The sequence below is a fragment of the Antechinus flavipes genome, chromosome 2 (assembly GCF_016432865.1).
Source record: "Antechinus flavipes isolate AdamAnt ecotype Samford, QLD, Australia chromosome 2, AdamAnt_v2, whole genome shotgun sequence".
Taxonomy (NCBI): Eukaryota; Metazoa; Chordata; class Mammalia; order Dasyuromorphia; family Dasyuridae; genus Antechinus; species Antechinus flavipes.
Genome location: NC_067399.1, coordinates 636,059,020 through 636,072,821, shown reverse-complemented (window position 1 = coordinate 636,072,821; position 13,802 = coordinate 636,059,020). Strand labels below are relative to the sequence as shown.

Below are 13,802 nucleotides of genomic sequence, written 5' to 3'. Positions count from 1 at the left end.
CAATGATCAATTTTAATGAATGTGGTTCTTCTCAATAATGAGACAGTTTCAGGCCAGTTCCAATAATCTTGTGATGATGAGAACCATTTACACCAAAGAGAGGATTGTAAGAACTGAGTGTGGATCACAACATAGCATTTTCACTTCTTTTGTTGTTTGCTTGAATTTTATTTTCTTTCTTATTTTTTCCTTTTTGATCTTATTCTTCTTGTGCAGCAAGCTAATTGTATAAATATTTATGCCTATATTGGATTTACATATTTTTAAACCATATTTAACATATATGATTACTTGCCATCTAGGAGAAGGGGTGGGGATAAGAAGACAAATTGGAACACAAGATTTTGCAAGGATCAATAGTGAAAAATTATCCTTGTATGTTTTGAAAATAAAAAGCTTCAATTAAAAAAAAAGATATGGTGCTGCTAGATCTCCTTCCTTTACATTATCACCTCCCCATTAATTCCTCTGATATTCTTGTCTTTTCCTTCTTCTAACTGAATTTTTGTTATTAATTTTTCTCATTAAGGTTTTTTTTTGATATTTTAATTGGGATGGCACTGCATAAGTAAATTAGGTTAGGTAGAATTGTCATTATTATATTAGCTCAGCTGACCTATGAATAATTAATATTTATTTTGCTAAAATTGTTATTTCAACTTTTTTTATTTGAATTGCTAGTTTTTTCCAAGTATATAATCATATGTCAGCAAAAAGAGTTTTATTTTCTCATTGCTCATTCTGATTCCTTCAATTTCTTTTTCTTCTTTTATTGCTATAATAGCATTTCTAGTACAATACTGAATAATATTAATGATAAGCAGCATCTTTCTTTTACTTCTGATCTTATTAGAAAGGCTTTTATCATATTCTTATTACAGATAATGCTTGATGTTTCTTATAATGTTAAAGAAAACTATTTTAAATATCTATGCTTTCAAGTATTTTTAAAAATAGGAATGAATGTTGTGTTTTGCCAAAAGCTTTTTCTACATCTATTGATATATGATTTTTTAAATTGTTATTGATATACTTAATTATATTAATAGTTTTCTTTATATCGAACCAGCCCAAATTTTTGGTATAAATCCCTTTTGTTCACAATGTATAATCTTTGTAATACTATAATAATGTATTACATTATTATACAATATTATAATTATTATTTAATTATAAATAAATAAATATAATTATACAAAATTATAAAATGGATATTATTATAGTCTCCTAACTAGTATTTTATTTAGGATTTTTGCATCAATATTCATTAGTGAAATTGATCTATAATTTTCTATCTCTGATTTTGTTCTTCCTGGTTTAGGTATCAGCATCATATTTATCATAAAAGGAGTTTGGTTGGATTCCTTTGAGTATTATCCCAAATAATTTTTTTAAAATATTGGAATTATTTAATCTTTAAGTGTTTCATAGAATTGATTTGTAAATTCATCTGATACTTATGCTTTTTCCTTAGGAAGCTCATATGTGGCCTATTTGATTTCTTTTTTCTAAAAATTTTTCTAAACTAAATTGTTGGAATATACGGGAGCTACCTGACAGTGGCTGCTGGAGATCCAACCCAGATCTGCAGAATGAATCTCCTCTTGTGAGAGGATGATACAAGGAAAATGAGAGGCAGTTGCTGTTCTCTGACTTCTCTTCTTTTCCCTCTGCCTCCAATTTATCTCATTCCTAGTCCGTAACACCTGTGCCAGCAAAGGCTGCCCTGCAATTCCTTCAGATGCTATGATTCCCAGCTATGGAGGCTCTAGGAGAATTGACCTGTCCCTTAACAATTCCCCATTTTTTGTTTTTTGCTGTTATTTCCCCCCCACAGCATGGTCTGCACTGAGGAATGCAAGCAGCACTATCACTTCTGGATGGTTGTAGCAGGTGTTGATCTTGTGAAATATCATGGATACAAACTTTCAAACGGAGAAGAGGACTGTGGTCAGAACAGTCATTTAAGTCTTTCATCAGTCTCCTGGCTCAGCCTTTTGATGTGTTGGCCCATTTAATTATTCCAATTAAAAAAGTCTTACTGGGACTCTTCTTCCTTTCCTTCCCCATGGGTTACCAAAGGAACTCTGGAAGGTTCCTTCTCAGGAACAGCTCTGAAATGCTGCTGGTTCTTCTCGTAATTCTTATGCTTCTTATACCCCACGTTCAGGCGCCATCTGTTGGAATACATAGGAATTGTTGGAATATAAGCTGTTCTTGAGAAGGAGGTCAGACAATGCAACGGCCTCTCAGTCACAGAGGTCAGAGAACAGCAACTGCCTCTCAGTCTCCTTGTATCAATCTCTCACAAGAGGAGATCCATTCTGGGTTGGATTTCCAGCAGTCACTATCTGGTGGCTCTCATGTATTTCAATAGCTCCCATGTATTCCAACACTAAGTGTTCTTTTTTTCTTGCAATTGAGGTTAAGTGACTTGCCTAGGGTATATAGCCAGGAAGCCTTAAGTATCTGAAGTATCTGTTTGAACTCAGGTTCTCCTGATTCAAGAGCTGATGTTTTATCTACTAACTGCCTCCTAAAATAAATTTTCTAAAATTTATTTAGAAATTTTATTTCCTCTTCCATTAATCTGGGCAGATTATGTTTTTATAAGTCAAGTTCCATTTCAATTAAATTGTTAAATTTATTGACATAATTAGGCAAATTAACTTATATAATTACTCTAATTTCATCTTCATTAGTGGTGTAGTTACCGCTTTCATTTTTGTTACAAAGGGTTTGGTTTTCTTTTCTTTTTAAAAAGATCAATGTTTAAAAAATTGTATATCCTTAACCTATACCAGATTACTTATTGTCTTAGGGAGGGTGAAGGAGGAAAGGAAGAAAGAAACATTTGGAATACAAAGCCTTACAAAAATGAATGTTGAAAACTATCTTTACATGTATTTGGAAAAATAAAATACTATTGAAAAATTTTAAAAATCACATAAATCAATGGCTTACCTATTTTATTAGTTTTTTTTCATAAAATCAGCTCCTAAGTTTTATTTATTAATTCAGTGGTTTTCTTACATTCTTTTTTATTAATCTCACCTTTAAATTTCAGAATTTCTAATTTGGTGTTTAATTGGGAATTTAAAATTTGTTTTTCCAGTTTTTTACTTTGTATAACCAGTTCATTGATTTGCTCTTTCTCAATTTTATTTATACAACTATTTAAAGATATAAAATGTTCTCTGATTGCTTTTTTTTTTGTTGCATCCTGTGAATTTTGATATGTTTTCATATTATTATCATTCTCTTTAATAAAATTATTGTTTCTCTAATTTGTTCTTTGACCCACTTATTCTTTAAGATTAGGTAATTTATTTTCCTATTAATTTCTAATCTGTGTTTCCATGGTCTATTATTAAATTTAAGTTTTATTGCATTATGATGTAAAAATGATACATTTGATATTTCTGAATTTGGCTAAAAGGTATTTGTGCCCTGTTGTGATCTTTTTCTTCTCAAAAAGCAGCCAAGTGATAAAAGTTCAGATCTTTTATTATCCCAATATAGCCAGGTTTATAGAGGCTTATCTCTCTGCTTGGTTCCAAGAGCTCTTTCCAAATGTCACCAAATCCAAAGGTCTGGTCCTTCAGCCTCTGCCTCTGCTTTCTTCAGCCTCCAGCCAGCTCCAACTCTTCATGTCATTCCGCTGAAATCTCGACTTGTAGCGTCTTCACTCTCAAGAAGTCTCCGACTGGCCCATTGGCCTATTTATGCTCCTTCCAGAGAGAGGGATTATGGGTAGTTCTACTTAGTACCTTGTTTCGGGTTCTGCCCAAAACATCTTCTTGTAAGATTAGATCAACTCTAATTAGTTAGCAGTTAGTAAGGATTCCAACATCTCCCCCTTTCTTTTGTTTTAAAACATAGGGGGTTTCTGAGGGGGTACACATAAATCCATCAATATGGGCCAGAACTTTGTAACAGATATACATGGTATACATAAATCCATCAATATGGGAGGCATTATACATAATTTACATAAGTACATAGCAATATAACACAGGCTAGTAGTAATGTAACAACATGAATCAACCTAAAATTTTCACATGTCCATAAGTCCTAGAAACAGTCCAATAGGATTCCATTGTCCATTAGTTCATGTGCCAGGAATCCAATAGTTCCTGTAAGCTCTGAAGTACTGCAAAAGTCTCATCAACAATTTTTCATCTCAGGGAACCCAATGATTCTTGCTGGTTTTTCAAGAAGTAGAACAGTTTCATCTTGTGTTAGGAAATCCAATGATTCCTGAAGCTTTTAAAAGTCTTTTTAACAGTTTCATAGTCAGCCATCTGATTCTTTCTCCATCTGTGGAAATATAAGCAGATCCTCTTCCCCAAGCAGTTAATCTAATTCCCTTCTATTTACCAAATTTGGGATTTCTCCTCATCACCTGGTAATTACATTGGAGCTGTTTGCACTGGATATTGTCTTGTTGTCTTAAAAGGCCTGTATTCTTCCCAACTGTAATCCTGATTGCTTTTCTGTTGGTTGATGACATCAGAGTTCTGAATTTCTAAAGTCTCTCTGGGTGTAACCTCAGCTGCTATCATGCCCCACCTGTCCTTTGATTGATACTTTAGAGCTGGGCCCTGCCTCTCATTCCTCTGGGTCAATATACATTTAGAGGCCCAATGTTACATTTTGGACATGGGTTTTGGGTTTTCTCTCACCCTGTCTTCTCACTCTATCTCCATATCTACAATGAGCTCTCAAATGTCCAACCTTTCCACAATGAAAACATCGACGAGTTTCTCTAGAATTCCTTTGCCAAGAAGGACCTTGTCTTTCCATGTTCATCATAGTTTGGGCATAATAAGCATTTGTGCCCACTGTGGCACAGCGTCTTATGATTTCCTCTAAAGGAGCATCTTTGTCTAGCCCCCATATAATTCTTTTGCAAACCTCATTGGCATTTTCCTTAGCCAAATGTTTAGTCATTATTTCTGTTGCTGCATTGTCTCCAATGGTTCTTATTACAGCTGTTTGTAAACGTCCCACAAAATCTGCAAAAGGCTCATTGGGACCTTGCTCTATTTTTGTGAAAGCATTATTTCCATCTTTCTGTCCAGGGAGAGAATTCCAAGCTTTTATTGCAGCCTTAGAAATTTGCTCATACACTGTTATGGGATAATAAATCTGTTCTGAACTCTCTGCATACTGACCTTCTCCAGTTAGTTGGTCAAAAGCAACTTGTACAATAGCTCCTGTTTGTCTATTGTGTTGGGCTTGAATCCTACATAATTCATGAAACTCTGAAAGCCACAATAAATTTTGTCCTGGTTCAAGACATGTTTTAGTGATGGATTTCCAGTCATTCGGGGTTAAGATTTCATAAGACAAATTATCCAGTTACATCTTCACATAAGATGATGTAGCCCCATAAAGAGTGCAACCCTTTTTCAAATCTTTAATTTTTCCCAAATTAAAAGGAGTGTATTTTCTCTCTTTTTGACCTGAGGAGTTGAGCTCTTCAATCACAGGATATGCATTTATAAAATCAGATATATCTTCTCCTTCATTTTTTGCTTTAATTAATGCTTTTTCTAATCTTGTCAAATTCTGCTTTACAGGAGAAGCTGACTGTGTTTCTGTCTCTCTCCCTCCCCCTTGTTCCACCCATGAAGGGTTAATTGCGGGGGGAGGGTCATGAGATGTGGAATCACCTAATTCCTCCTGCTGTGAAGTATCATACTCAGAATTGTAATTAACTCCATTCTCATCTGATTCGTCCTCCTTTTCACCTAGTAAAGTTGGTACTTCTTCCTCCTGTACTTTCCTTTTCATCATTCTATCACTTAAATAACTTCTTATATCCAATTGTATTACATTATATGTATTAATTATTGAGTTAGGCCCATTTTTATTATAGAATTGACAAAGATCCTCTCCAACCAATTTCCATTCATTTAGATCTAATTCCTTATCAAGAGAGAAACAAGGACATATGTCCTTTATAGTTTGTAAAAGTTCAGTGATTTGCTGTAAACTTATAATTAAACCTTGGCTTTCCATAACTTTGACAATGCTCTCTAAACATTTTCCTTGAACAGAAACAGGCTGTTTTCTAAATATCTGTCCCATCTTAGCTGAAATTCTACTTTAACTCTTCTAACAAAATTTCTTTGTTGCACTCACCCTAATTTCTGGGTTGAAGTCTTTTCCACTGGATCAGGATCAGAGGCTTTTCCACTTGAATCAGGATCGTAGCTTTTCCACTGAAATCCACTGAGGGGGTCTGTTTGCCCCACGTTGGGCGCCAAAATGTTGTGATCTTTTTCTTCTCAAAAAGCAGCCAGGTGATAAAAGTTCAGATCTTTTATTATCCCAATATAGCCAGGTTAGCTTAGAGGCTTATCTCTCTGCTTGGTTCCAAGAGCTCTTTCCGAATGTCACCAAATCCAAAGGTCTGGTCCTTCAGCCTCTGCCTCTGCTTTCTTCAGCCTCCAGCCAGCTCCAACTCTTCATGTCATTCCACTGAAATCTCGACTTGTAGCGTCTTCACTCTCAAGAAGTCTCCGACTGGCCCATTGGCCTATTTATGCTCCTTCCAGAGAGAGGGATTATGGGTAGTTCTACTTAGTACCTTGTTTCAGGTTCTGCCCAAAACATCTTCTTGTAAGATTAGATCAACTCTAATTAGTTAGCAGTTAGTAAGGATTCCAACAGTGCCCTACACTATGTGGTCAATTTTTGTTAAGGTGCCACTGAGTAAAAGATATATTTCTTTGAAATTCCATTGAGTTCTCTCCAGGTGTTTGTCATCTCTAGCTAAGATTCTATTCATTTCCCTGATTTCTTTCTTATTTATTTTCTGGTTAAATTTATCTATTTTTGGGTGAGGAAGGTTGAAGTCTTCTACCATGATAATTTCACTATCTATTTCCATCTGTAATCCATTTAACTTTTCTGTTTAAAATATGGATGATATAGCATTTGGCGCATATATGTGTTTAGTATTAATACTACTTTATTACCCATGGTAATTTTTAACGTAAGTACTTAACCCTACTTATCTCGTTTAATTAAATTTGTGTGGAACAACATCATTACCCAAATTAAAATCAGAAACTCTCCAGGTAAAAAGCAAAAAAGGATTTATTACAATCTTGTGACACCAGGCACAATTCCCAACAGACAAAGTGTTTGTATAGGAATGCAAAACACAAGTTGCAAATACTGCATTATATAGACCCTAATGCAGAAGTAGTCCCTATGCTTCCCCCCTTGACTTTTTCTCCCATTGGCTGGTGAGTTCTAATTTGTCCAGATCCAGAGAGTAAATATCCCAGGACACACTTTATAATATTAGGTACTTAAATGCTCATGAAAGGGGTGGGGGGGAAGGGTAGTGAGGAGAGGAGGGAAATATTTGTTTATCTAAGATACTCACATACCTGCAGTTTTTAGCTATAGCTCAACTTGTTATTGCAAAGTCTCAAGTCACAATTAGGGCATAGGGTGAGGCCACATCCTTATGAGAGGTTTTAACTCAGTTTATCCCTTTCAAATCTATTTTAACTTTTACTTGGTCTTACATCATGCTTACTATCCCTCCTTTTTTTACATCAGCTGAAGCATAATGAATTCTATTTCAGCCCTTTATTTTGACTCCATATATGTCTCTCATTTTTAAATGTGTTTCTTATAAACAACATATTGTCAGGTTTTGGTTTTTAATCTATTCTGCTATCCATTTGTGTTTTATGACTGAGTTCATCCAGTTTACATCCAAAGTTATAATTCTTAGCTATGTATTTCCCATTACTCGATTTTTGTATATAATTTATCATTCTCTTTTTCTTTTTATCCTATTCTTCCTTGGAAACATAATTTCCTTTTTTTCCTTAAATGTTTAAATTTATTTAAATATTAATTGAATTTATTTAAATGTTATTTTAAATAATATTTTGGGGATTTAATTAAATTTAATGATTTAAAGATCAATTCCAATAAACTTTAATTCTCCTTGTCTTTCCTAACACACTTACAAGTAGTGTATAGAAAAACCTCCAAATTTTCCTGCAACTCGTTTAAACAGATGTTAAGAAATGTCTTCCAGCCATTACTTACATAAAGCTGTTGTGCAATCCTGGCAATAGGGGATCCATTATTTGAAATATTGAACTATAAGGAAAACACTGGGTGAAGTGTGGCAAAAACACCAACATCAGCATCTGTTTAAAGAACCTAATGATGAATCAGCAGATTGAGAGGCAATCTGCCTTTGGGCTAACATTTTCCCTAGTGAGAGACAGTATGATTCATACTCTTCTTTAGACCAATAATCTTCCTTCTTTCTACAATTTTATTGTTAGTGGTAACAAATACAGATTCATGTCTAGTAAATCTCACATGTGTTCTGAGGATTATTATCCTATAGTCATTTAATAAGTTTCCTGATTTGTAAAATGAGAGTTGTATTACATACCTCAAAGAACTGTTGTAAAGAAGTACTTTTTAAAAGTTTAAATAGTATGTGGATGTGAGCTGTTATTAATATTAGTACTAGGTAGTACCGGTTTTGGGATTGAATCAATCAACTAATAAACATTTATTACTATGTACTAAAATAATTTTGTCTTTTCCCCAATACATGCAAAAAGTTTTAATTTTTTTTTTTAAAGTTTTGAGTTCAAATTCTATACTTTCCTTCCTGCTCTCCCTACTTCCTGAGATGCTAAACGATCTTATATAAGTTATAGGTATGCAGTCAAGTAAAACATATCTCTAGAGTCTAATTTACTTCTGACCACTGCCTCCCCAATCTACACACCCTTCTGAGTTCCACCATCAATCCTATTTCTCTGTCAGTTAAAAGGAATTTTGTACCTAATTAGATATATGTATTATTTTGCCTTTAACCCAGTTCTGATAAGAATAAGATTGAGGTCATTTTAAAGCACATTCTTCACTGTCAAGGTAAATTTAATTTTTAGATGATTCATCAGATTTAGAGCTGGAAAGAATGAATCTTCAAAATCACTTGATATATTCCTCTCAGTGGGTTCATGGACCCTAAGAGAAGGGAGTTGGCTTGCCCAAATCATACAAGTAGCAGAGGCTTGGTTATGTTATTTATTATAAAGTAGAGGCATAAGTTATTTTCAACTTAATTTTATTAAAAAGTCATTAGATAGACTGATTTGTCTATCAAAGTTAATTGAGGTAAATACTTATAAAATACTTGAAGTCAGTTATCTCCAACTCAACAGGTTAATATTTGTGGAGAATATTTGTTTTATTAGATGAGTAGCAATTATATCTAAGGAAGGAATTTTGTATTTTTATTAAACTTTAAATGATGAATAGATTATGGCTATTTTAGTAACAAACACTTTTTTTTAAACAAAGTAAGTATTTTGTAAAGGTTAAATGATTCTGAGAAGGCATGCATGGGCTGATTCACCATATTGCCCAAGGGATCTGTGACACAAAAAGGGTAAGAAATGATCTGAATGCTTAACAAATATTTGCTTTTTCAGTTCATTGGAATGAACTTTTTAAATCTCAACAGTCTTTGAATGGTTCTTTCTTGACAATTAACAATTGTTGATAATATCAGATATCATATGGTGAATACCAATGTCGATTCAACAGCTATGGATTAAGCATTTACTGTGTACTAAATGCAGGGGTCACACAGGACAAACCATAAACATTCCTTATCCTCAAAGAATTTATGTTTTTTGAGAGATTCTCCTCTTAACAGAATTAAACCTTCACAGTTGTAATTCTTATTTATAGAAACATTTCCAGGACTCTCTTTGTAAAAGGGATTTTAAAAATTCTAATTAGCTACAGAGAACATAGGACCAAAGTGTGGAAATGACAAGGGTCAGTTTTAGCCTAATCTAGGAAAATTTTCCACTAATCTGAACTATTTCAAAATGATTAAGTAATGCCTTGTGAGAGGGAAAGAGCTTCTAATTAGAAATGGTTAAACAGGGTCTGAGTGACTACTTGCCAGAAATGTTGCAAAGACAATTTATTCATTGGCTTTGACCTAAAGTTTCTCCCTATTCTTAAAAAGACCCAAGGGAGATGAATGCTCAGCAGTGGGGATAATTGACTTTGGTTTAGAATAGGGATTGTGGTTGGGACTTGAAGAGATTATTCTTCCTAATTCTTCTACCCATTTTCCAAGTCTCTTCCTGATGGAGAGGTGGTATAGTATAATGAATGAGAAGAGCCATCCATTCTACTAGAAGAAAATGAGACAAATATTCACTGGTTGGGAAAATAGTTGACTAAAGTATGGTATATGAATGTAATGGAATATTATTTGCCTTAAAAAATAGTGGCAATGAAGAATTTTTAAAAATATGGGAAGACTTTTGAGAAGTGATAGAGCATGAAGAAAAAAGAACCAAAGAATTTATATCCTGGTTTGGTTGTTCATTTGTTTCTCTTGTATCCAACTCTACATGAATCCAGTTTGGGGTTTTCCTGGCAAAGATATTAGTGTGGTTTGCCATTTTCTTTTCCAGCACATATACTAGCTATGATTATGTAAATAAAGATAATCTTAAAACCATAAAATCCATCTTAGAAACATTGGACTACTTTGTTACTACCTACTACGTTTTTGGTCTACTGGATAGATTTAATGGCTTTCAAGAAAGGAAGCCTTGTATTCAGATCCTACCTCTGACACACTGACTATATGACCATGAGCAAATCATTTATCTCTCAGTGATTAGGCACTAAGACATGAAGTCATGAACGTTTTCCATCTGAACTTGTGGATCCACATTGAAACTTCCCACAGACAAATGAAATCATACATCTAGACAAAGACCTCTATTCCCTAATTCCCTTTTAATTCTTCTGCAATTGAAAATTAATCTGGCAGGTAATAAACTGAAACCATTGAGTATTTAAGTTTCTATAGGTTAGATACTATGAAAGCACAAAAGATTTCATACAAAATTTTCTGCACTCAAGGAGTTTATAATCTTATTATGTGGGGAATGGGAATTGAGGTGAGACATAACTGTGAAATGGATAACAATTTTATCAAATAATTATTAACATGAGTGACATAGAATGCTTTGGGGGGGTTCAGAAAAAAGGAGAGACAAATTGGAAGTCACTGAAAAACCTCTCAATCTTATTATTTTGTGCCCTGCCCACCACCATTTCCAGTAATAATAAAAAGATTTACCTTTATTTATAATACTTTCCATATATGAACTTTCCAGAGATGTGGGAGTAGGGAATTAAGCTGTAAAAGGGACTTGTTTCTTTATGTTAGTAGAGGAGGATGAAGAATTGAACATGTTACATACATAACCAGCAACATCAAGCAAAGAGAGTGGAGTGGGGAATTAGGGTTAAAGTTAAGAAAATAGAAGAGGGGAAGTAAAAAGAGATCAGGGAGGACTTATTGTGGTTGGGGGAAGAGAGGGCAGTTTACAAAGGACACATCTCAAACTGTGATAAAGTAAAAAAAAAAAATCTATAGCTAGCATTTGTTTATTGCTTTAAGATTGGGAGAACATTTTACTTCTGTTAATTCATTTGATTTACAAATATTTGTAAAACATTGTTATGTAAATCGTAGGAAATGTTTAATATTGTATTTGTTATAATAGTTAAAATTAATCCTGACAAAACAATATATATAAAGATAATGGGATGCAATATCTCTTATATTATGAAGAAATGGAAAATTCTTGGCTCTCCAGCATAGAGAAAAGTTACATTTTTAAAAAGCGAGATATCAAGTAAGCAAATAAAATTAAAAACCTTCTGCACTCTGAGAAAATAATGCAAAGTTAAAAGGAAAGAAACAGATTGGGGAAAGAACAGTACTAAAAAGATAGCCAACATTTAAGATTTATAAGGAACTGACAAATTTATTAAAGTATAATGCAGTATCCAATAATCAAAGGATATGTGCTGAGTTAAATAATCAAGAATCACCTGAAAATATTTCTAAGTTGTCGAGTAGAAGTACAGATTATAAATCTGAGATGCCTCTGTGCACCCATTAAATTGTCAATGTTTGATAGATTGAAAAGATTTCCTGTGGGCAGGTCTGTGGGGACACAGAGACACTATTAAACTTTTTGGTGTACCTGTGAATTAATGAGATTTTTTTGGGGAAAACAATATGGCATAATTCTGTTCAAAAATATTTCTAGTACCATAATTCTTAACAGCAGCAAATTGGAAACAATCCATATGCCCAATGATGGGAGAATGACCTAAACAAATTATTATTTTGTTTTTTAATAAGACTTTTACATAGCAATCCTTGCCCCAATAATTAAAGAAGCATAATGACATTTCCATAATCATATCATAGCGTAATCATTCTAACTCTCAATTTGTTGGTTTCATATGTAAGTAACCATGATAGATGCTGACATCCCAAATTAAGGTCTGTTTGTTCTCTGGCAAAGCCAGAAGGGGGTCACTTGAGAACAAAAAATAGCAAAGTACTCACCTCACATGCCCTCATGGTCTCTTTTGTCAGGTTTCTGAGGATAAACTATTTTGTACCGTATTGAAGTGGCTGTTAAAAGCTTTCGTGTCTCTGGATAAACAAATTGAATGAAAAGGAAAAGGTCTTTCCTAAAAGTAGTAGAGCCAGGGAGATTTCATGTTCTTTGTAGAGTTTATTTTTAAACGTTCTTCCAAAATAATGCAGGGATCTTATGTATCCTTTCCACCTTGTGCTTATTTTGCTGTTCAGGTTTTTGAAAGAATTTGTAATTTGTAGGACAGAAAATAACATATGTATATCCCTATTTATTGGTTCATGCCTTATAACATTTTTAATGTACATTATCTCCTTTGATTCACACATCCCTGTGAGTTAGATAATACAAGTAGTAGTATCATTATTATGCAAATGAGCAAACTGGCTAAGTAATGTACCTAAAGTCATATTGCTAAATAAGTGCCAGAAACATAAATTGAAGCAGGTCCCTAAACTCCCTATTTTAGGCACTTCTTATTATGCCACTGCTATCTCCCTAATAAGATGTGTCTTGGATTCTTTTGCCCAGTGTCCTATAAAGCCTATAAATCTTTTCTCAAAATCATGTTTTAAATATGTAAAACAAAATCATTAGAATTATAAAGAAAAATATTTGAATACTAGTGTCATAATATTTATCATAAATGTGTAATAAAAATTTTAAATATTAAAAATATTAAATTTAATATAAAATTTATATTAAAATGTAAAAAAAAAATCATTGACTTTTAGTTAAGAACTCCTGTAAAAAACTTGAATTTAAGTTTCAGATGTAGGGAACTGGGGTCCCTTTCAGCCCTAGATTCTATGATCTGGTTATCTTGGTCATGTTGATAATAACTCTTTATTCTGTTTGTTTTACTTAGCATTTATTTATCTTAATATTTAGAAAGAGTTTGTTGAGATTTTTATGAGAAGATATTAAGTGATTAGATTAGAAAATTACACTGTTTTCAATTTTTTGGAGTGGCATTTGATTTAAAGGGAAAATTTAATTAATTAAAATGTCCTCTTATAAATTTAACTTTGGTGTATTCATGACTATGTTCTTAGGTATATATTTAGTCCAGTGCCTAGCACATTTGTTGTTATTGTTGTTTAGTTGTTTTCATTCCTGTCTGACCCTTTGTGACTCCTTTTTGGAGTTTTCTTGTCAAAGATACTAAAGTGATTCACCATTTTCTTCTCCAGCTCATTTTACAGATGAGGCAAACAGGATTAAGCAATTTGCCCAGGGTCACAGAGCTAGTATATGTCTAAAATAAGATTTGAACTCGGGTCTTCCCTACTTAGTCCTGGC

At 33.3% G+C, this 13,802-nt stretch overlaps 1 protein-coding gene across 3 annotated transcripts in view; it reads left to right on the top strand.

The window, feature by feature from the left end:
• ADK (adenosine kinase) overlaps nucleotides 1-13,802 on the top strand; it is a 692,586-nt gene that overhangs the window by 26,003 nt on the left and 652,781 nt on the right. The window lies entirely within an intron of this gene.